Source organism: Leptonychotes weddellii, chromosome X (genome assembly GCF_054177405.1).
Source record: "Leptonychotes weddellii isolate Sample4059 chromosome X, ASM5417740v2, whole genome shotgun sequence".
Classification (NCBI taxonomy): Eukaryota; Metazoa; Chordata; class Mammalia; order Carnivora; family Phocidae; genus Leptonychotes; species Leptonychotes weddellii.
The window spans coordinates 63,009,132-63,031,371 of NC_138385.1; the positions used below are offsets into that span (position 1 = coordinate 63,009,132).

Below are 22,240 nucleotides of genomic sequence, written 5' to 3' on the forward strand. Positions count from 1 at the left end.
AGGGAGTGGAGAGAGAGAGAGGACTAGAAGATGTATTTGAGCAAATTGTAGCTGAGAACTTTCCTAATCTGGGGAATGAAACAAACATTCACATCCTAGAGGCAGAGAGGACCCGTCCCAAGATCAAAGAAAACAGGCCAACACCCCGGCATGTAATAGTAAAACTTGCAAATCATAGAACCAAGGAAACCATCTTCAGGGCAGTTAGGGGGAAGAGATTCCTTACGTACAGAGGAACATCAGAATAATGTCAGACGTATCCACAGAGACCTGGCAAGCCAGAAGTTTCTGGCAAGACATATTCAGGGTACTAAATGAGAAAAAATGCAGCCAAGAATACTTTATCTGGCAAGGCTATCGTTTAGAATGGATGGAGAGATGCAGAACTTCCAAGACTGCCAGAAACTGAAAGAATATGTGACCAATAATCCAGCCTGCAAGAAATATTAAGGGGGGGTCTATAAAAGGAGAAAGACCCCAAGAGTGATATACAACAGAAATTTACAGGGACAATCTATAAAAACAAGGTCTTCACAGGCAACATGATGACAATTCATATCTTTCAATAATCACTCTCAACGGGAATGGCCTAGAATGGATAAAAAGACAAGACCCATCCATATGCTATCTACAAGAGACTAATTTGAACTATAGATACATCCAGACTGAAAGTGAAAGGATGGAGATCCATCTTCCATGCAAAAGGACCTCAAAAGAAAGCTGGGGTAGCAATTCCTATAGAGACAAATTAGATTATAAGCTTAAGACTATACTTAGAGACACAGAAGGACATGATATCATTCTTAAAGGGTCTATCCAACAAGAAGATCTAACAATTGTAAATATCTATGACCCCAACATGGGAGCAGCCATCTACATAAGCCAACTGTTAACCAGGTTATATTAACAATACGTTAATTGTAGGAGACTTCAATACTCCACTCTCAGCAATAGACAGATCATCTAAGCAGAAAAATCAACAAAAAAACAAGAGCTTTGATGGACACACTTGACCAGATGAACCTCATTGATACATACAGAACATTCTACCCTAAAACAACAGAATACTCATTCTTCTTGAGCGCACATGGAACTTTCTCCAGAATAGACCACATACTGTGTCAGAAATCAGGTATCAACTGATACCAAAAGATTGAGATTATTCCCTGCATATTCTCAGACCATAATGCTTTAAAACTGGAACTCAATCACAAGAAAAAAATTGGAAGAAATTCAAACACTTGGAAGCTAATGACCACTCTGCTCAAGAATGTTTGGGTCAACCAGGAAATCAAAAAAGAACATAAACAACTCATGGAAACCAATGAGAATGAAAACACATCAGTCCAAAACCAATGGGATACTGCAAATGTGGTCCTAAGGGGCAAATATATAGCCATCCAAGCCTCACTCAAAAAAATAGAAAAATTCCGAATTCACCAACTAACTCTACACTTTAAAGAACTAGAAAAAAAGCAATAAACGATGCCTAAGCCACACATTAGAAGAGAAATAATTAAGATTAGAGCAGAGATCAATGAATTTGAAACCAGAAACACAGTAGATCAAATCAACAAAACTAGAAAATGGTTCTTTGAAAGAATTAATAAGATCGATAAACCACTGGCCAGACATCCAAAAGAAAAGAGAAAGGACCCAAATTAATAAAATTATGTATGAAAGGGGTGACTTCATGACTAACACCAACAATATTATCAACAACTATATGGCAATAAATTAAGCAACCTGGAAGAAATGAATGCCTTCCTGGTAACCTATAAATTGCCAAGACTGAAGCAGGAAGAAATTGACTACCTGACTAAGCCAATAACCAGTAACGAGATTGAAGCAGTGATCAAAAACCTCCCAAAAAACAAGAGTCCAGGGCCTGTTGGATTCCCTGGGGAATTCTACCAAACATTCAAAGAAGAAATAATACCTCTTCTCCTGTAGCTGTTTCCAAAACTAGAAACAGAAGGAACACTTCCAGACTCATTGTATGAGGCCAACATTACCTTGATCTCCAAACTAGGCAAAGACCCCATCAAAAAGGAGAATTTCAGACTGATATCCCTGACGAATATGGATTCCAAAATCCTCAACAAAAATCCTAGCTAATAGGATCCAACAATACATTAGAAGGATCATCCACCACAACCACATGGGATTTATCCCTGAGATGCAAGTTTTGTTCAACATTTGCAAATCAATCAATGTGATAGAACACATTAATAAGAGGAGAGAGAAGAACCATATGATCCTCCCAATTGATGCAGAAAAAGCATTTGACAAAATACAACATCCTTTCCTGATTAAAACTCTTCAGAGTATAGGGATAGAGGGAACATTCCTCAAGTTCATAAAATCCATCCATGAAAAACCCACAGCAAATATCATCCTCACTGGGGAAATGCTGAGAGCCTTTCCCTTAAGATCAGTAACATGTCAAGGATGCCCACTCTCGCCACTATTGTTCAACATAATACTAGAAGTCCTAGCAACAGCAAACAGATAACAAAAAAATATAAAAGGTATTCAAATTGGCAAAGAAGAAGTCAAACTCTCTCTTTTCTCAGATGACATGATACTTTATGTGGAAAACCCAAAAGACTCCCCCCCCTCCCAAATGACTAGAACTCATCCAGCAATTCAGTAATGTGGCAGGCTACAAAATCAATGCACAGAAATCAGTTGCTTTCTTATACACTAACAATGCAATTGTAGAAAGAGAAATTAGAGAAAGGATTCCATGTAGAATAGCACCAAAAACCATAAGATACCTCAGAATAAACCTAAGCAAAGAGGTAAAGACCTATACTCTAGAACTACAGAACACTCATGAAAGAAATTGAGGAAGACCCAAAAAGTTGGAAAAACATTCCATGCTCATGGATCAGAAGAATAAACATTGTTAAAATGTCTGTGCTACCCAGAGCAATCTATACCTTCAATGGCATCCTGATGAAGATTCCAATGACATTTTTCAAAGTGCTGGAACAAACAATCCTAAAATTTGTATGGAATCAGAAAAGACGCTGATTTGCCATGTAAATATTGAAAAAGAAACAAGGCTGGGGGCATCCTGTTGTCTGATTTCAAGCTACATTACAAAGCATTGATCACCAAGACTGCATGGTACTGGCACAAAAACAGACATGTAGACCAATGGAACAGATTAGAAAGCCCAGATATCGACCCCCAACTCTATGGCCAAATAATCTTCAACAAAGCAGAAAAAAATATGCAATGTTAATAAGACCATGTCTTCAATAAATGGTGCTGGGAAAATTGGACAGCTATATACAGAGGAATGAAACTTGAGCATTCTCTAACACCATACAGAACGAAACCTCCAAATGGATGAAAGATCTCAATGTGACACAGGAATCCATCAAAATCCTAGAGGAGAACATAGGCAGTAACCTCTTTGACATCGCCCACAGCAACTTCTTTGAAGATACATCTCCAAAGGCTAGTGAAACAAAGTGAAAAATGAACTTTTGGGACTTCATCAAGATAAAAAGCTTCTGCACAGCAAAGGAAACAGTCAACAAAATAAAGAGGCAACCCACAGAATGGGAGAAGATATTTGCAAATGACCCTGCAGATAAAGGGCTGGTATCCAAGATCTATAAAGAACTTCTCAAACTCAACACCCAAAAAACAAATAATCAAGTCAAAAAATGGGCAGAAGACATGAACAGACACTAATCCAAAGAAGACATAGAAATGACTAACAGCCACATGAAAAAATGTTCATCATCATTAGCCATCAGGGAAATCCAAATCAAAACCACATTTAGATACCACCTTACACTAGTTAGAATGGCAAAAATGGACAGGGAAAGAAACAACAAATGTTGGAGAGGTTATGGAGAATTGGGAACCCTCTTACACTGTTGGTGGGAATGTAAGTTGGTAGAGCCACTTTGGAAAACAGTGTGGAGATTCCTCAAAAAATTAAAAATTGAGTAACCCTATGACCCCGCAATTGCACTACTGAGTATTTACCCCAAAGCACATATGTAGTGGAAAGAAGGGCCATATGCACCCCAATGTTCATAGCAGCAATGTCCACAATAGCCAAACTGTGGAAAGAGCCAAGATGACCTTCAACAGATGAATGGATAAAGAAGATGTGGTCCATATATACAATGGAATATTACTGAGCCATCAGAAAGAATGAATACCTAACTTTTAAATCAATATAGATGGGACTGGAGGAGATTATGCTAAGTGAAATAAGTGAAGCAGAGAAAGTCAATTATCATATGGTTTCACTTATTTGTGGAACATAAGGAATAGCATGTAGGACATTAGGAGAAGGAAGGGGGAAATGTAGGTGGGGGAAATTGGAAGGACAGAAACCATGAGAGACTATGGACTCTGAGAAACAGACTGAGGGTTTTAGAAGGGAGTGGGTCTGGGGATGGGTAGCCCGGTGATGGGTATTAAGGAGGGCACATACTGCATGGAGAGCTGGGGGTTGCACAAAAACAATGAATCATGGATCCCCGCATCGAAAACTGATGATGTATTGTATGGTGACTAACATAATAAAATAAGAAAAAGAAAAAAGAAAAGAAACTATATAGGTCATATAATACTAATAAAATATGTTGTTAAAAAAATAAGTTCTAGCTAACTAACATACAGTGTATTATTAGTTTGTGGTGTACAGTATAGTGTTTCAATACTTACATACAATACCTAGTACTCATTACAAAAGGTGCCCTACTTAATACCCATCACCTATTTAACCTATCTCCTTACCTACCTCCCTTCTGGAAATCATTTATTTGTTCTTAATAGTTCAGAGTCTGTTTCTTGGTTTCCCTCTCATTTTCTCCCTTTGTTCTTTTGTTTTGTTTCTTAAATTCCACATATGAGTGAAATCATATGGTATTTTTTTTCTCTGACTGACTTATTTCATGTAGCATAATACTCTCTAACTCCATCCATGTTGATGCAAATGGAAAGATTTCATTCTTTTTTATGGCTAAATATAATATTCCTCTGTGTGTGTGTGCGCACGCGTGCACACTGTATGTTAACTAACTACAATTTAAATAAAATGAGTTGATGATGTATATACTTGATTTAAAATTTAGTTAACATACAGTAAAATATTAGTTTCTGGAGTAGAATTCAGGGATACATCACTTAAGTACACCACCCAGTTCTCATCACAACAAGTACCCTCTTTAATACCCATCACCCATCTAGCCGATTCTCTACCCAACTCCCTCCATCAACCCTCAGTTTGTTCTTTATCGTTAAGAGCCCCTCATGGCTTATTTCCCTCTCCTTTTTTTTTTCTTTTCCCCCTTTCCCTCTGTTTATCTGTTTTGTTTCTTAAATTCCACATATGAGTGAAACCATATATTTGTCTTTCTTTGACTGACTTATGTTGCTTACCATAATACACTCTAGTTCCAACCACATTGGTTCAAATGGCAAGATTTCATTCTTTTTGATAGCCAAGTAATATTCCATTATATCATTTTATGTATTTTTTTTATCCACTTGTTAGTTGATGACATTTGGGCTCTTTCCACAATTTGGCTATTGCTAATAGTCCTCCTATAAACATTAGGGTGCATGTGTCCCTTCCAATCAGCACTTTTCTATCCTATGGATAAATACATAGTAGTGCAGTTGCTGAGTCATAGGGTAGATAGTTCTACTTTTAACTTTTTGAGGAACCTCCATACTGTTTTACAGAGTAGCTGTACCAGTTTGCATTCCCACCAACAGTGTAAGAGGGTTCCTCTTTTCTTCCTCGCCAATATCTGTTGTTTCTTCTGTTAATTTTAGCCATTCTGACGTGATAGATGGTATCTTGTGGTTTTGATTTATATTTCCTGATGATGAAAGATGTTGAGCATCTTTTCATGTGTCTACTAGCCATCTGGATGTCTTCTTTGGAAGAATATCTATTCATGTCTACTGCCCATGTCTTAACTGGTTTTGTTATTTTTGGGGTGTTGAGTTTGATAAGTTCTTTATAGATTTTGGATACAAGCCCTTTATCCAATGCGTCATTTGCAAATATTGTCTCACATTCTGTTGGTTGCCTTTTAGTTGTGTTGATTGTTTCCTTTGCTGTGCAGAAGCTTTTTCTCTTGATGTAGTCCCAATTGTTCATTTTTGCTTTTGTTTCCCCTACCTCCAGGGACGTGTCTAGTAAGAAGTTGCTGTGGCTGAGGTCAAAGGGGTTGCTGACTGTATTCTCCTCTAGGATTTTGAATTTTTCCTGTCTTACATTTAAATATTTCATCCATTTTGAATTTATTTTTGTGTATGGTTAAAAAGTGGCCCAGATTCATTCTTCTGCATGTAGCTGTCTAATTTTCCCAGCAACATTTGTTGAAGAGACTGTCTTTTTTTTCCACTGGATATTCTTTCCTGCTTTGTTGAAGGTTAGTTGACTATACAGTTTTGGATTCATTACTGGGTTCTCTATTCGGTTCCATTGATTTATGTTTCTGTTTTTGTGCTAGTACCATACTGTCTTGATCACAGCTTTGTAATATAGCTTGAAGTCTGGAGTTGTGATGCTTCCAGCTTTGGTTTTCTTTTTCAACATTACTTTGGCTATTTGCGGTCTTTTCTGGTTCCATACAAATTTTAGAATTATTTGCTCAAGGTCTGTGAAAAATCCTGGTGTTTGTTATTATTATTTTCTTTAATGTAGGCTCCATGTGCAGTGTGGAGCCTAAAGCAGGGCTTGAAGTTTACGACCCTGAGATCAAGACATGAGCTGCATTCAAGAGTTGGACACGTAACTGACTTGAGATACCCAGGCTCCCCATGCTGCTGTTATTTTGATAGGGATTACATTGAATGTTTAGATTGCTTTAGGTATTGTAGACATTTTAACAATATTTGTTCTTTCAATCCATGTGCATGGAATGTTTTTCCAATTCTTGGAGTCCTCTTCAATTTCTTTCACAAGTGTTTTATAGTTTTCAGAGTACAGATCTTTTACTTCTTTGGTTAAGTATATTCCTATGTATATTATGGTTTTTGGTACAATGGGAAATGGAATCAATTCCTTGATTTCTCTTTCTGCTGCTTCATTATAGGTATATAGAAATGCAACAGGCTTCTGTGCATTGAATATCTTGTGACTTTGCTGAATACCTATGTCAGTTCCAGCAATTTTTTGGTGGACTTACTTGGTTTTCCACATAGAGTATAAGGTCGTCTGCAAAGAGTGAAATTTTGACTTCTTCCTTGCTAATCTGGATGCCTTTTATTTCTTTTTATTTTCTGATTACTGAGGCTAGGACTTCCAGTACTATGGTGAACAATAGTGGTGAGAGTGGACAAAGCTTTCAGTTTTTCCCCATTAAGGATGATATGAGGTGTGGGTGTTTTGTATATGGCCTTTATGATGTTGAGGTATGTTCCTTCTATCCCTACTTTGTTGAGGGTTATTATCAAGAAAGATGTTGTATTTTGTCAAATGCTTTTTCTGCATCTGTGGAGAGGATCATATGGTTCTTATACTTTCTTTTATTAATGTGGTGTATCACATTGATTGATTTGGGGATATTTAACCACTTCTGTAGCCCAGGATTAAATGCCACTTGATTGTGGTGAATAATCCTTTTAATGCACTGTTAGAGTCAATGAGCAAATATGTTGTTGAGGATTTTTGCATCCATGTTGATCAAGAACATTAGTCTGTAATTCTCCTTTTTAGTCGGGTCTTTGTCTGGTTTTGATATCATGGTAATGCTGGCCTCATAAGAACGAGTTAGGAAGTTTTCCTTCCACTCCTATTTTTGGAACAGTTTCAGAAGAGGTATTATTCTTTAAATATTCGGTAGAATTCCCCTGGGGAGCCATCCAACCCTGACTCTTGTTGGGAGATGTTTGGTTAGTGATTCAATTTATTTACTGGTTATGCATCTGTTCAGATTTTCTATTTCTTACTCTTTCAGTTTTGGTAGTTTATGTTTCTGGGAATTTAATTCTTCCAGATTGCCTGCTTTCTTGACATGTAATTGCTCATAATATTCTCTTATAATTCTTTGTATTTCTTCAGTGTTGATTGTTATCTCTCTTCTTTAATTCATGAGTCTATTTATTTGGGTCCTTTCTCTTTTTGATATGTCTGGGTAGGGGTGTATCAATTTTGATACTATTTTCAAAGAACCAGCTCCTAGTTTTATCTGTTCTATTGTTTTTATTTTATTTATTTATTTTTTATGTCTATATTTGTGCTCTAATCTTTAATAATTTCCCTTTTCCTGCTGGATTTATGCTATATTTGCTGTTCTCTTTCCAGCTCCTTTGTAAGTTTAGGTTGTGTATTTTGAGGCTTTTCTTGCTTCTTGAGGAAAGCATGTATTAGGCCTGTATTGCTCTATACTTACCTCTTTGCACTGCCTTTGCTGCATCCCAAAGGTTTTGGAATTTCATGTTTTCATTTTTATTTGCTTCCATGTATTTTTAAAAATTTTCTTTAATTTTCTGGTTGACCCACTCATTCTTTAGTAGGGTGTTCTATTTTTTCAGTTATTTTATTTAAGTTAAATATGGTTAACATACTGTATTACTAGTTTCAGGAGTAGAATTTAGTGCTTCATCAGTTGCATAGAACAACCGGTGCTCATTATATCAAGTGCCCTCCTTAATGCCCATCACCCAATTAACCCATCCCCCCACCCACCTCCTCTCCAGCAATCCTTAGTTTCTTTCTTACAGTTAAGAGTCTCTTATGGTTTGCCTCCCTCTTGGTTTTCATCTTTTATTCCCTTCTCCTATGTTCACCTGAAACTCAACATGAGTGAAATCATACGGTATTTGTCTTTCTCTGAATGACTTATTTCATTTAGCATAAAATCCTCAAGTTCTAGCCATGTCTTGCAAATGGCAAGATTTCCTTCTTTTTGATGACTAATATTCCACTGTATGTATGTATACATACATCACTCTTCTTTATCCATTCATCTGTCAATGGACATCCGTGCTCTTTCCATATTTTGGCTATTGTGGACATTGCTGCTATACACATTGCAGTGCAGGTGCCCCTTGGAATCATTATTTTTGCATCCTTTGGATAAATACCTATTAGTGAAATTGCTGGGTCATAGCGTAGTTCTATTTTCAAGTTTTTTTCCAGAATGGCTGCATCAGTTTGCATTCCCACCAGCAGTGCAAGTGGGTTCCCCTTTCTCCATATCCTAGACAACATTTGTTGTTTATTGAGTTGTTCATATTAGCTATTCTAACCAGTGTTAGTTGGTATCTCATTTTGGTTTTGATTTGTATTTCCCTGATGCCGAGTGATGTTCAGCATTTTTGCATGTGTCTCTTAGCCATTTGTGTGTCTTCTTTAGAGAAATATTTGTTCATGTCTTCAGCCCATTTCCTGACTGGATTTTTTTGTTTTATGGGTGTTGAGTTTGATAAGTTCCTTATAGGTTTTGGATACTAGCCCTGTATCTGATAAGTCATTTGCACATATCTTCTCCCATTCCATAGGTTGCATTTTATTTTTGTAGACTATTTACTTTGCTGTGCAAAAGTTTTTTTTTTTTTATCTTAATGAAGTCCCAGTATTTCATTTTTGCTTTTGTTTCCCTTGCCTTTGGAGACGTGTCTATCAAGAAGATGCTGTAGCTTAGGTCAAAGCAGTTACTGCCTGTGTTCTCCTCTAAGATTTTGATGGATTCCTGTCTCACATTTAGGTCTTTCATCCATTTTGAGTTTATCTTTGTGTATGGTATAAGAAAGTGGTCCAGTTTCATTCTTCCACATGTCGCGATCTAGTTTCCAGTTTCCCCAACACCATTTATTGAAGAGACTCTTTTTTTCCCCATTGGATATTCTTTCCTGCTTTGTTGAAGATTAGTAGACCATAGAGTTGAGGGTTCATTTCTAGATTCTCTATTCTGTTCCATTGATATATGTCTGTTTTTGTGCCAGTGCTATACTGTCTTGGTGATTACAGATGTGTAATACAGCTTGATATCTGGAATTGTGATGCTTTCAGCTTTGGTTTACTTTTTCAACATTCCTCTGGTTATTTGGAGTCTTTTCTGGTTCCATACAAATTTTTAGTATTGTTTGTTCCAGCTTTGTGAAAAATATTGGTGGTATTTTGTTAGAGATTACATTGAATGTGTAGATTGCTCTGGGTAGCATAGACATTTTCACGTTATTTGTTCTTCCAATCCATGAGCATTGGATATTTTTCCATTTCTTTGTGTCTTCCTCAATTTCTTTTGTAAGTGTTCTATAGTTTTCAGGGTACAGATCCCTTACATCTTTGGTTAGGTTTATTCCTAGGTATCTTATGGTTTTTGGTGTAATTGGAAATGGTATAGATTCCTTGATTTCTCTTTCTTCTGCCTCAATTTTAGTGTATAGAAATGCAACTGATCTCTGTTCATTGATTATATATCCTGCCAGTTTGCTGAATTCTTCTGTCAGTTGTAACAATTTTGGGGTGGAGTCATTTGGATTTTCTACATAAAGTATCATGTCATCTGCAGAGAGTGAGAGTTTGACTTCTTTGCCAATTTGGATCCCTTTAGGACTTCCAGTACTCTGTTGAACAACAAGGATACAATATTCACTGTGGTCTTTCCTATATGGCTTTTATGATATCGAGATATGTTCCCTCTGTCCCAACCTTGTGGATGGTTTTTATTAAAAAATGATGGTGTATTTTGTCAAATACTTTTTCTGCATGTTTTGAGAGGATCATATGGTTTCTTGTCTTTTTATTAATGTGTGTTATCACATTGATTGTCTTGGGGATGTTGAACCAACCTTGCAGACCAGGAATAAGTCAAAGTTGGTAGTGATAAGTAATCTTTTAAATGTATTGTTGGATTGTATTAGGTAGTATCCTGTTGAGAATTTTTGCATCCATGTTCATCACGGAAACTGGTCTGTAATTCTTCTATTTAGTGAACGGTTTGTCTGGTTTTTGATCAAGGTAATGCTGGCCTCATAGGATGAGTTTGGATGTTTTCCTCCATTTCTATTTTTGGGAACAGTTGCAAAATAATAGTTATGAATTATTTTTTAAATGTTTGGGAAACCATCTGGTACTGCACTGTTGTTTTTTGGGAGATTTTGTTTTTAAATTTTCATTTAAAATGAATTTCGTGGATTACTGCATCAAAAACTGGTGATGTATTGTATGGTGACTAACAACATAATAAAATAAACTTTAAAAAATATTTTAAAAAATGAATTTGGTTAACACATATTGTATTATTAGTCAGGGGCAGTGTTTAGTTTCATATCACACCCAGTGCTCATTACCAAGTGACCTCCTTAATTCCCATCACCCAGTTATCCCATCCCCCAGCGTCCTCCCTTCCAGCCACTCTCAGTTTGTTTCCTATAGTTAAGAGTCTTGTGCAGTTTGGTTCTTTGTCAGTTTTTTTCTTATTTTAGTTTTCCTTCCTTTCTCCTATGTTCATCTCATTTTTCCTTATTTTCCATGTACTAATGAAATCATACGGTATTTATATTTCTCTGACTGACTTATTTGGTTTAAGATAATACTCTAGTTCCATCCATGTCATTGCAAATGGCAAGATTTCATTCTTTTTGATGGCTGAGTAATATTCCATTGTATATATATAGCACATCTTCTTTATCCATTCATCTGTCAGTGACATCTGGGCTCTTTCCATATTTTGGCTATCTTGGACATTGCTGCTATACACATGGGGTGCAGGAGATTTTTGATTACTGATTCAGTTTCTTTGCAGGGTATGAGTCTCTTCAGGTTTTCTATTTCTTCCTGTTTCCATTTTGATAGTTTGTATGTTTCTACATATTTATCCATTTCTTCTAGATTGCCTACTTTGTTGGCATATAATTGCCCATAATATTCTCTTATAATTGTATTTCTTCAGTGTTAGTTGTCATCTCTCATTTCATTCCTTCTTTTATTTATTTGGGTTCTTTCTCTTTTCTTTTTGATAACTCTGGCTAGGAGTTTATCAATCTTATTAATTCTTTCAATGAAGCAGTTCCTAATTTTGTTGATGTGTTGCACTGTTTCTTTTTGATTTCTGTATCATTGATTTCTGCTCTAATCTTTATTATATCTCTTCTGCTGGATTTAGGCTTTACTTGCTGTTCTTTTTCCAGCTCATTTAGGTGTAAAGTTAAGTTGTGTATTTAAGACTTTCCTTGTTTCTTGAGGAAGGCCTTTATTGCTGTATACATGCCTCTTTGGACCACCTTTGCTGCATCGCAAAGGATTTTTTCCCCTTTTATTTATTTATTTTTTATTATGTTCAGTTCGCCACTGTATAATACATTGTTAGTTTTTGATGTAACGTTCAATGATTCATTAGTTACATATAACACCCAGTGCTCATCACAGCACGTACCCTCCTCAATATCCATCACCTGATTACCGCATCCCCCCACCCCTATCCTCTCTGAAACCCTAAGTTTGTTTCCCGTGGTCCATAGTCTCTCATAGTTCATCTCCCTCTCTGATTTCTCCCCCTTCAGATATCCCTCCCTTCCTATGGACCTCTGTGCTATTGCTTATGTGTCACATATGAGTGAAACCATATAATTGTCTTTCTCTGCTTTACTTACTTCACTTAGCGTAATCCCCTCCAGTTCCATCCATGTCCATGCAAATGGTGGATATTAATCCTTTCTGATGGCTGAATAATATTCCATTGTATATAGGTACTATGTCTTCTTTTTTTTTTTTTTTAAAGATTTTATTTATTCATGAGAGACAGAGAGAGAGAGAGAGGCAGAGGGAGAAGCAGGCTCCCAAGGAGCAGAGAGCCCGATGCAGGACTCAATCCCAGGACCCTGGGAACATGACCTGAGCCGAAGGCAGACGCTTAACCATCTGAGCCACCCAGGCGCCTGGTACTATGTCTTCTTTATCCATTCATCTGTTGAAGGGCATCTCAGCTCCTTCCACAGTTTGGCTATTGTGGACAATGCTGCTATGAGTATTGGGGATGCCTGTGCCCCTTCTTTTCACTACATTTGTATCTTTGGGGTAAATACCTAGTAGTGCAATTGCTGGGTCATACGGTAGCTCTATATTTAACATATTGGGGAACCTCCATACTGTTATCCAGAGGGGTTGTACCAGCTTGCATTCCCACCAACAGTATAAGAGAGTTCCCCTATCTCCACATCCTCACCAACATTTGTTTCCTGTTTTAAGTTTTGCCATTCTAACTGGTATAAGGTGGTATCTCATTGTGGTTTTTATTTTGTATTTCCCTGATGGCTAGTGATGTTGAGCATTTTTTCATGTGTCTGTTAGCCATTTCTGTGTCTTCTTTGGAGAAGTGTCTGTTCATGTCTTCTGCCCATTTTTTGACTAGGCTACTTGTTATTTGAGTGTCGAGTTTGAGAAGTTCTTTATAGATCTCGGATACCAGCGCTTTATCTGTAGTCTCATTTCCAAATATCTTCTCCCATTCCGTCAGTTTCCTCTTAGTTTTGTTGACTGTTTCCTTTGTTATGCAGAAGCATTTTATCTTGATGAAGTCCCAAAAGTTCATTTTTGCTTTTGTTTCCCTTGTCTTTGGAGACATGTGTTGAAAGAATTTGCTGTGGGCAATGTTGAAGAGGTCACTGCCTATATTCTCTAGGATTTTGATGGATTCCTGTCTCACATTGAGGTTTTTCATCCATTTTTAGCTTATCTTTGTGTATGGTGTAGGGGAATGTCCATTTTCATTCTTCTATATTTAGCTGTCCAATTTTCCCAGCACCATTTATTGAAGAGACTGTCTTTATCCATTGGATATTTTTTCCTGATTGTTCAAAGGTTAGTTGACCATAGAGTTGAGGATCCATTAATGGAGTTTCTATTCTGTTCCATTGGTCTATGTTTCTGTTTTCTCTTTTTTAAAAATTTTATTTATTTATTTGAGATAGAATGAGAGAGAGAAAGAGAGCATGAGAGGGGGGAGTGTCAGAGGGAGAAGCAGACTCCCCGCTTAGCAGGGATCCCAATGGTGGACTTAATCCTGGGACTTCAGGATCATGACCTGAGCCAAAGGCAGTTGCTTAACCAACTGAGCCACCCAGTTGCCCTATGTTTCTGTTTTTATGCCAACACCATACTGTCTTGGTGAACACCTTTGTAATAGAGCTTAAAGTCAGGCAACGTGATGTCCGGAGCTTTTTTTTTTTTTTTTCCATCATTCCCTTGGCAGTTTGCCATCTTTTCTTGTTCCATACAAATTTCAGGATTGTTTATCCAAGCACTTTGAAAAATGCCAATGGTATTTTAATAGGGATGGTTTTAAAAGTGTAAATTGCTCTGGGCTGGATAGACATTTTAACAGTGTTTATTATTCCAATCCATGAGCATGGAATGTTTTTTCCAACTTTTTGTGTTTTCCTCAATTTCTTTCATAAGTGTTCTGTAGTTTGTAGAGTGTATATCCATTACTTCTTTGGTTAGGTTTATTCCTAGGTATCTTATGGTTTTTGTTGCTATTATAAATGGAATCGATTCCTTAAATTCTTTTTCTACACTTACATTGTTCATGTATAGAAAAGCAACTGATTTCTGTGCATTGATTTTGTATCCTACCACATTGCTGAACTGCTATATGAATTCTAGTAATTTGGGGGTGGAGTCTTTTGGGTTTTCCACATAAGGTATCATGTCATCTGCAAGGAGAGAGAGTTTGATTTCTTCTTTGCCATTTTGGATGCCTTTTATTTCTTTTTGTTGTCTGATTGCTGAGGCTAGGACTTCTAGCACTATGTTGAACAATAGTGGTGAGAGTGGGCATCCCTGTTGTGCTCCTGACCTTAAGGGAAAAGCTCTCAGCTATTCCTCATTGATAATGATATTCACTGTGGGCTTTTCATAAATGGTTTTTATGATATTGAGGAATGTTCCCTCTATCCCTATACTCTGAAGAGTTTTAATCAGGAAAAGATGCTGTATTTTGTCAAATGCTTTTTCTGCATCAATTGAAAGGATCATATGTTTCTTTTTTATCTTTTATTAATGTGCTCTATCACAGTGATTGATTTGCTAATACTGAACCACCTCTCATCCCAGGAATAAATTCCACCTGGTTGTGGTGAATAATCCTTTTAATGTACTGTTGGATCCTATTGGCTAAGATCTTGTTGAGTATTTTGGCATCCATGTTCATCAGGGATATTGGTTTATAATTCTCCTTTTTCATGGGGTCTTTGCCTGGTTTTGGGATCAAGGTAATGCTGGCCTCATAGAAGGAGTTTGGAAGTTCTCCTTCTGTTTCATTTTTTGAAACAGCTTCAGTAGAATAGGTATGATTTCTTTAAATATTTGGTAGAATTCCCCTGGGAAGCCATCTGTCCCTGGAATCTTGTTTTTTGGAAGGTTTTTGATTATTGTTTCGATTTCATTACTGGTTGTCTATTCAGATTGTCTATTTCTTCCTGTTTCAGTCTTGGTAGTTTGTAAATTTCCAGATAGGCATCCTTTTCTTCCACGTTGCTTAATTTGTTGGCATATTGTTCTTTGTAATAATTTCTAAGAATTGGTTCTATTTCCTGGGTGTTATTTCTGATCTCTCCCCTTTCATTCATGATTTTATTAATTTGGGTCCTTTCTCTTTTCTTTTGGACAAGTCTGGCCAGTCATTTATTGATCTTATTAATTCTTTCAAAGAAACTCCTTCTAGTTTTGTTGATCTGTTCTACTGTTTTTCTGGTTTCTATTTCATTGATCTCTGCAATAATCTTTATTATTTCTCTTCTGCTGGCTTTAGGTTTTATTTGTTGTTCTTTGTCCAGCTCCTTTAGGTGTAAGGTTAGCTTGTGCATTTGGGATTTTTCTAATTTTCTGAGAGAGGTTTGTATGGCTATGTATTTCCCTCTTAGGACCTCCTTTGCAGTATCCCATAGGTTTTGGACTGAAGTGTTTTCAGTCTCATTAGTCTCCATAATTGTTTAAGTTCTTCTTTAATTTCCTGGTTCACCCAGTCATTCTTTAGCAGGATGCTCTTTAACTTTCAAGTGTTTGAATTCCTTCCAAAGTTTTCCTTGTGATTGAGTTTCAGTTTCAAGGCATTGTAGTCTGATAACATGCAGGGAATAATCTCAATCTTTTGGTTTGGCTGAGACCTCATTTTTTTTACCCAGAATGTGATCTATTTTGCAGAAATTTCTTTGTGCATTTGAGACAAATAATTATTTTTGTTTTAGGCTGGAATGTTCTATATATATCTATGAAGTCCATCTGGTCCAATGTGTCATTCATAACTCTTGTTTCTTTGTTGGTCTTCTGTTTAGATGATCTGCCCTTGCTTAGAGTGGAGTGTTAAAATCTCCTACTATTAATGTATTACTGTCGAACTGATTCTTTATTTTGGTTCACATATGGCATATGTAGTTGGCTACTCCCACGTTTGGAGCATAGATATTTACAATTGTTAGATTTTCTTGTTGGATAGACCCTTTTAGAATGATATAGTCTCTCTCTGGATCTCTTAATACAATCTTTGGTTTAATTTGTACTTTGTCTGATATGAGAATTGCTACCCCAGCTTTCGTCTCAGGTCCTTTGGCATGAAAAATGGTTCTCCATCCTCTCACTTTAACTCTGGAGGAGTCTTTAAGTTCAAAGTGAGTCTCTTGTAGCCCACATATGGATTGGTCCTGACTTTATATCCAATCTGCAACCCTGTGCCATTTCCCGGGAGCATTTAGGCCATTCACATTGAGAATAACTCCTGAAAGATATCTATTTATTGCCATCCTATTTTCTGTACAGTCCTTGCTTCTATAGAGTCTCTGTAAATTTCTGGTCTATCTTACTCTTGGGGTCTTTCTTCTTTTATAGAGCCCCCCTTAGTATTTCTTGAAGGTGTGCTTGGTGGTCACATATTCTTTCAATTTTTGCCAGTCCTGGAAGTTCTTTATCTCTCCATCTGTTCTGAATGATAGCTTGCTGGATTAAGTATTCTTGGATGCATGTTCTTCTCATTTAGTACCCTGAATATGTCTTGACAGCCCATTCTGGCTTGCTAGGTCTCTGTGGACACGCCTGACATTATTCTGATATTCCTCCCTCTGTATGTAAAAAATCTCTTCCCCCTTGCTCCTCTCAAGATAGCTTCCTTGGTTCTAGGATTTGTGAGTTTTACTATTATATGGCAGGGCCTTGGTCTCTTCTCCTTGATCTTGGGAGGGGTCCTCTCTGCCTCTTGGACATGAATGCTGTTTCCTTCCCCAGGTTAGGAAAATTTTCAGCTACGATTTGCTCAAATATACTTTCTAGATCTCTGTCTCTCTCTCTCCACCCCCTCAGGGATTCCAATAATTCTGACATTGGAACATTTCATGGCATCATTAATCTCTCTAAGTCTGTTCTCATGGATTTTAAGCTTTTTGGTCCAGCCCTCCTCCTTTTTCTTCCGATCAGCTTATCTTCTAGATCACTAATTCGTTCTTCTGCCTCATTTACCCTAGCTGTTAGAGTATTCAGTTTAGACTGCATCTCATTTATAGTATTTTTAAGTTCAGCCTGATTAGCTCTCATTTCTGCCCTTAGAGATGCTATATTGCCGCTAATGGTTTTCTCAAGCCTAGCTATTGACTTCATAACTGGTACCCTGAAGTCTATCTCTGACATCTTGCTTATATCCATATCCATTAAGTCTGCTGGAGAAGCCATTGTCTCTGGTTCTTTTCTTTGTTGGGAGTTCCTCTTCCTATTCATTCTGTTGAGAGGTGGTTGAGGGAATGTACAGATTCCAAAGTGTCAACCACGATCCTGGCAAGATGCACCCAGGGACAATCTGGAGCGGTCGGAAGTCACCACTGAAAAATCAAAAGCAAAATGAAACCCAAGAATAAAATTTATAATGTTAAAAAATTGAAAAGAATTAAAAAATTGAAAATTAAAAAGAAAGGGGGGTCAGTGGAGGGGGGCTATAATCTCTGAGTGTGGGCTAGGTAGGGTGTTTCAGCTCTTCCTAGGTGTATTTTGATCTGTTAGAAGATAGTACTTCTCAGAGTTATAGGGAAAATAAAACTGTGATATATGTAATGGTAATATTGAATAGGGAAAAAAGGACTACATTGAAGCTTAAATCTGTATAAAAAAAATAGGTGTGAAAAAGTACAAGTTAAAAAACTACTATGAATTATGTTATATTAAACATCTAGTTGAAATGAGAAAAAGGTGAAAAAAAAAAAAACAAAACCCAGAGAAGCATGAGAAAAAATAAAAAGGAAAAAAATTGTATCTGAAAAATATACCAGCTGTGAGGCAGTGCATGGAGCTCAATATGCTACTTTCCCTTGGTGTTGGGGTTTTAGAGTTTAATGGGGACCCTAGTGTTGTCGTCCTCTTGTTCTTCCAGCTTGTCTTCTGGGAGAAGGGCCTGCAGCACTGTTTCTCAGGCATCCTTGCTTGGTAGGAGTTGCCCTGCCCCTTGTCAAGGGGCTGGTCTCCATGGAAACCGGTTTTTTGGGCTTTTGTTCTTTGGCCTGCCTTTTCTCAGGGCCAGAGCAAAAGAAAATGTCCACTCGCAGACCTCTGACCCAGAGCAGAGAAATCACAGGCTACTCTTCTCTGAACCTTCCAGGACACACAGTCTCTGTTTCTGCAAGCGCTGTTGAAAACCGCAGCCTTCCATGGGCGGTGCACATCCCCAGCGACCCTCTCAGCAATCAACTCAGGAGCCCCACTTGTCTTTGCCTTTTGTGCTTCTAAAGCCCTGAGCGGTCCCGCAGCTCCTGGATCCTATTTGAGCACTGTTATAAAGTGGCCTGCCGGCCCACTGCTGGCTCTCTGTGTTATTGGCGGTCCCCTGGCGCAGGCCGCTCTTGCGCTTCGGTGTCGTATCACTTTCCAGTGCCAGCTTATGGCGGCTCCATCCCCCTTCTGTTTACCTTCTGATATCTACCCAGAGAATCATGACTCCACCCTTCATACCTCAGACTGGCATATAATTTTTTTTTAAGTTTTTATTTATTTATTTGAGAGAGAGAATGAGATAGAGAGAGCATGAGAGGGGGGAGGGTCAGAGGGAGAAGCAGACTCCCCGCTGAGTAGGGAGCCCGACTCGGGACTTGATCCTGGGACTGCAGGATCATGACCTGAGCCGAAGGCAGTCACTTAACCAACTGAGCCACCCAGGCTCCCTGGCAGATAATTTCTGCTTTTAGAGATCTAGATATATATTCTTACATCTCAGCCTGATTTCGTGGGTGTTCAGAATGGTTTGGTAGATATCCATGTAAATTCAGGGGACTGGTTGAAATGGAGTCTCCTACTCCTTTGCCATATTGCCCCCCTCTGCATCCCAAAGGTTTTGAACTGTCATGTTTTCATTTTCTTTTGCTTCCATATATTTTTTTAAATTCTTCTTTAATTTTTTGGTTGACCCATTCATTGTATAGCAGGATGTTCTTTAACCTCCATGTATGTGTGGTCCTTTTAAATTTCTCCTTGTGGTTGACTTTGTTTCCTAGCATGTGGTCTGAAAATATACATGGTATGATCTCAGTCTTTTTGTACCGGTTGAGGCCTGAGTGTGACCCATTATGTGGTCTATTCTGGAGGATGTTCCATGTGCACTCAAAGGGAATGTGTATTCTGCTGCCTTAGGATGAAATGTTCTGAATATATTTGTTAAGTCCATCTGGTCCAGTGTGTCATTCAAAGTCTTTGTTTCCTTGTTGATCTCCTCTGCTTAGATGATCTGTCCATTGCTATTAGTGGTGTGCTAAAGTCCCCTACTATTATTGTATTATTATCAGAGAGTTTCTTTAAGTTTGTTATTAATTGATTGTATATTTGGCTTCTCCCAGGTTAGGAGGTATAAATATTTACAACTGTTAAGCCTTCTTGATGGATAGACAATTTTATGATATAATGTACTTCATCTCATTACAGTCTTTGGTTTATAATCTAGTTTGTCTGATATTAATATGGATATTCCAGCTTTCTTTTGATGGCAATTAGCATGATAAATGGTTTTCCATCCTCTCACTTTCAATCTGGAGGCATCTTTCGGTCAAAAGTGGGTCTTTTATAAGCATCATATCCATGGGTGTTGTTTTCTTTTTAATCCATTTTGATACCCTATGACTTTTGATTGGAGCATTTAGTCCTTTTACATTCAGAATAATAATTGAAAGTTATCAATTTCATGCCATTTTATTACCTGTAAAGTTGCTGTTCCTGATGATTGTCTCTGTTCCTTTCTAGTCTTTGTTACTTTTTTTGTGTTTCCCACTCAAAGGGTCCACTTTAGTTTTTCTTGCAGAGCTGGCTTAGGGTCAATGAACTTCTTTAGTTTTTGTTTGTCCTGGAAACTCTTTATCTCTCCTTTTATTCTGAACAACAGCCTTGGGGATAAAGTATTCTTGGCTGCATATTTTTCCCATTTAGCACATTGAATATATCATGCTGTTTTTTTCTGGCCTGCCTAGTTTCTATGGACAGGTCTGCTGCAGCCTTGTGTGTCTACCCTTCTAGGTTACAGATCTTTTGTACCTAGATGCCTTCAGAATTGTCTTTTTATCTTTGTATTTGCAAATTTCACTATGAAATGTCTTGTTGATGTGTTTTTGTTGATATTAAGGGTAGTTCTTTGTGCCTCTTGGACTTGAATGCCTGTTTTCTTCCTTAGATTAGGGAAGTTCTCAGCTACAATTTGTCAAGTAAATCTTCTGCCTCTTTTTTCCCACTCTTCTTCTTCTGGGACTCCTATGATATGAATTTTATTTCAGTTTGTGGAATTGCTGAGTTTCCTAAGTCTATATTCATGATCTAATAGGTTTTTTCCCGCTTCTTTTAAGCTGCATTATTCTCCATAATTTTATCTTCTCTACCACCTCTTCTCTCCTCTGCCTCTTCAATCCTTGTTGTGATTATATCTATCCAATCTGTTTTGCATCTCAGTTATAGCATTTTTTATTTCACCCTGACTACTTTTTAGGTCTTTTATCTCTAAAGCCAGCGTTTCTCTTTTGTCTTCTATGATTCTTTCAAGCCCAGCTAGTATTCTTATGATTGTTGTTCTAAATTCTTGTTCAGATATATTGCTTATATCTGTTTTGATTAAAGTCTTCATTGTGATTTCTTTTTAATCTTTCTTTGGGGAGAATTCCTCTGTATTGTCATTATGTCTAGTTTTCTATTTTTTGCATATTTTGAAAGCTTGTGATTTTTCCTTGCTCCTGAGAGTAATACTGTATTAAAAATGGCTTCTGCACTGTCTAGGTCCTGGAGCTTCAGGAAGTGTTCCTGGTGCATGCTGTGTGCAGTCTGGGATTGTATTTTGTCTGCTCTTTCCCACAGGTCAGTTCTCTGCAGAGGTTCTTCCTTGCTTGCAGTGTGGAATGTTTGGACTTTTAACTAGGTGTACTTTGATTTGTTTGTTAAGATAAGCCTGATTAAAAACAAAAAAAAGGACAGATCCAAGAAGAGAAAATCAAGGGCAACCAAAAAGGAAACAGAGAAATGAAAAGTATAATCCTGATTCCAAAGAATAAGAAAGAAGGAAAAAAGAAAAGAAAGAGAAAAAAAAGAAGCCTCATCCAAAAAACAAGAAAAGGAAACAGACCAACAAATGAAGAAGAAACTATAAGCCTAATACCAAAGAAAAAAGAAAAAAATATATATATATATAAAAATAAAAGATTTGAAAAAAAAAGTAAGCATGGTCCTGGTCCTCTTCCTCCAGAACTGTAGCTGATCCTTTGGAGCACTCTATGATCAGGAGACCTGGTATATGCTGGGGGGCCTGTGTTGGTCTTCTAAAGGAGAGGCCTCTCACACTGGCTCACAGTCAGCCCTGCCTTTGCAAAGATGCCTCTACCCAGGCACAGTGAGGTGAGATTCATTGTAAGTCACTGTAGCTTCCACTGGAGGTGCTGTGTTTCTCTCTAAAATCCAACTGTGCTGTGGGTCAGGGTGGTTGGGGGGTGGAAGATGGTGTCAACCCACCCTCTTGTCTCTGGGGATGGGGACTCATGTTTGTCACTGTCGAGGTGGCCTTCACAGAAAAGTGAAAAATTTCTGTTGTCCCAGGCTTTCATCTGATAGCTGCCCTCACCCTGTCTGCACCTGTGTTTTAGCTCTGGAGTGCAGCTGGGATTCAAAACTCCAAATCTTAAGGAGCTTAGCAAATTGTGGACATGCTTCCCTCCCCCAGAGGAGAGCTTTGTGGTGCACCTATCAGCATTCTGTCCCAGAAAAGCAGTGGCAAGGTATGCATGCAGTGTCTGCAGTCTATTGTGA

At 37.7% G+C, this 22,240-nt stretch overlaps 1 long non-coding RNA gene across 1 annotated transcript in view; it reads left to right on the forward strand.

Moving 5' to 3' along the window:
• LOC115938324 (uncharacterized) overlaps positions 1-21,785 on the forward strand; it is a 57,121-nt gene extending 35,336 nt beyond the window's left edge. The window contains exon 2 of the long non-coding RNA XR_014141313.1: positions 21,299-21,785. This is a non-coding gene — a long non-coding RNA (uncharacterized LOC115938324). The remainder of the gene's footprint in view (positions 1-21,298) is intronic.
• The last annotated feature ends 455 nt before the right edge of the window (positions 21,786-22,240 follow it).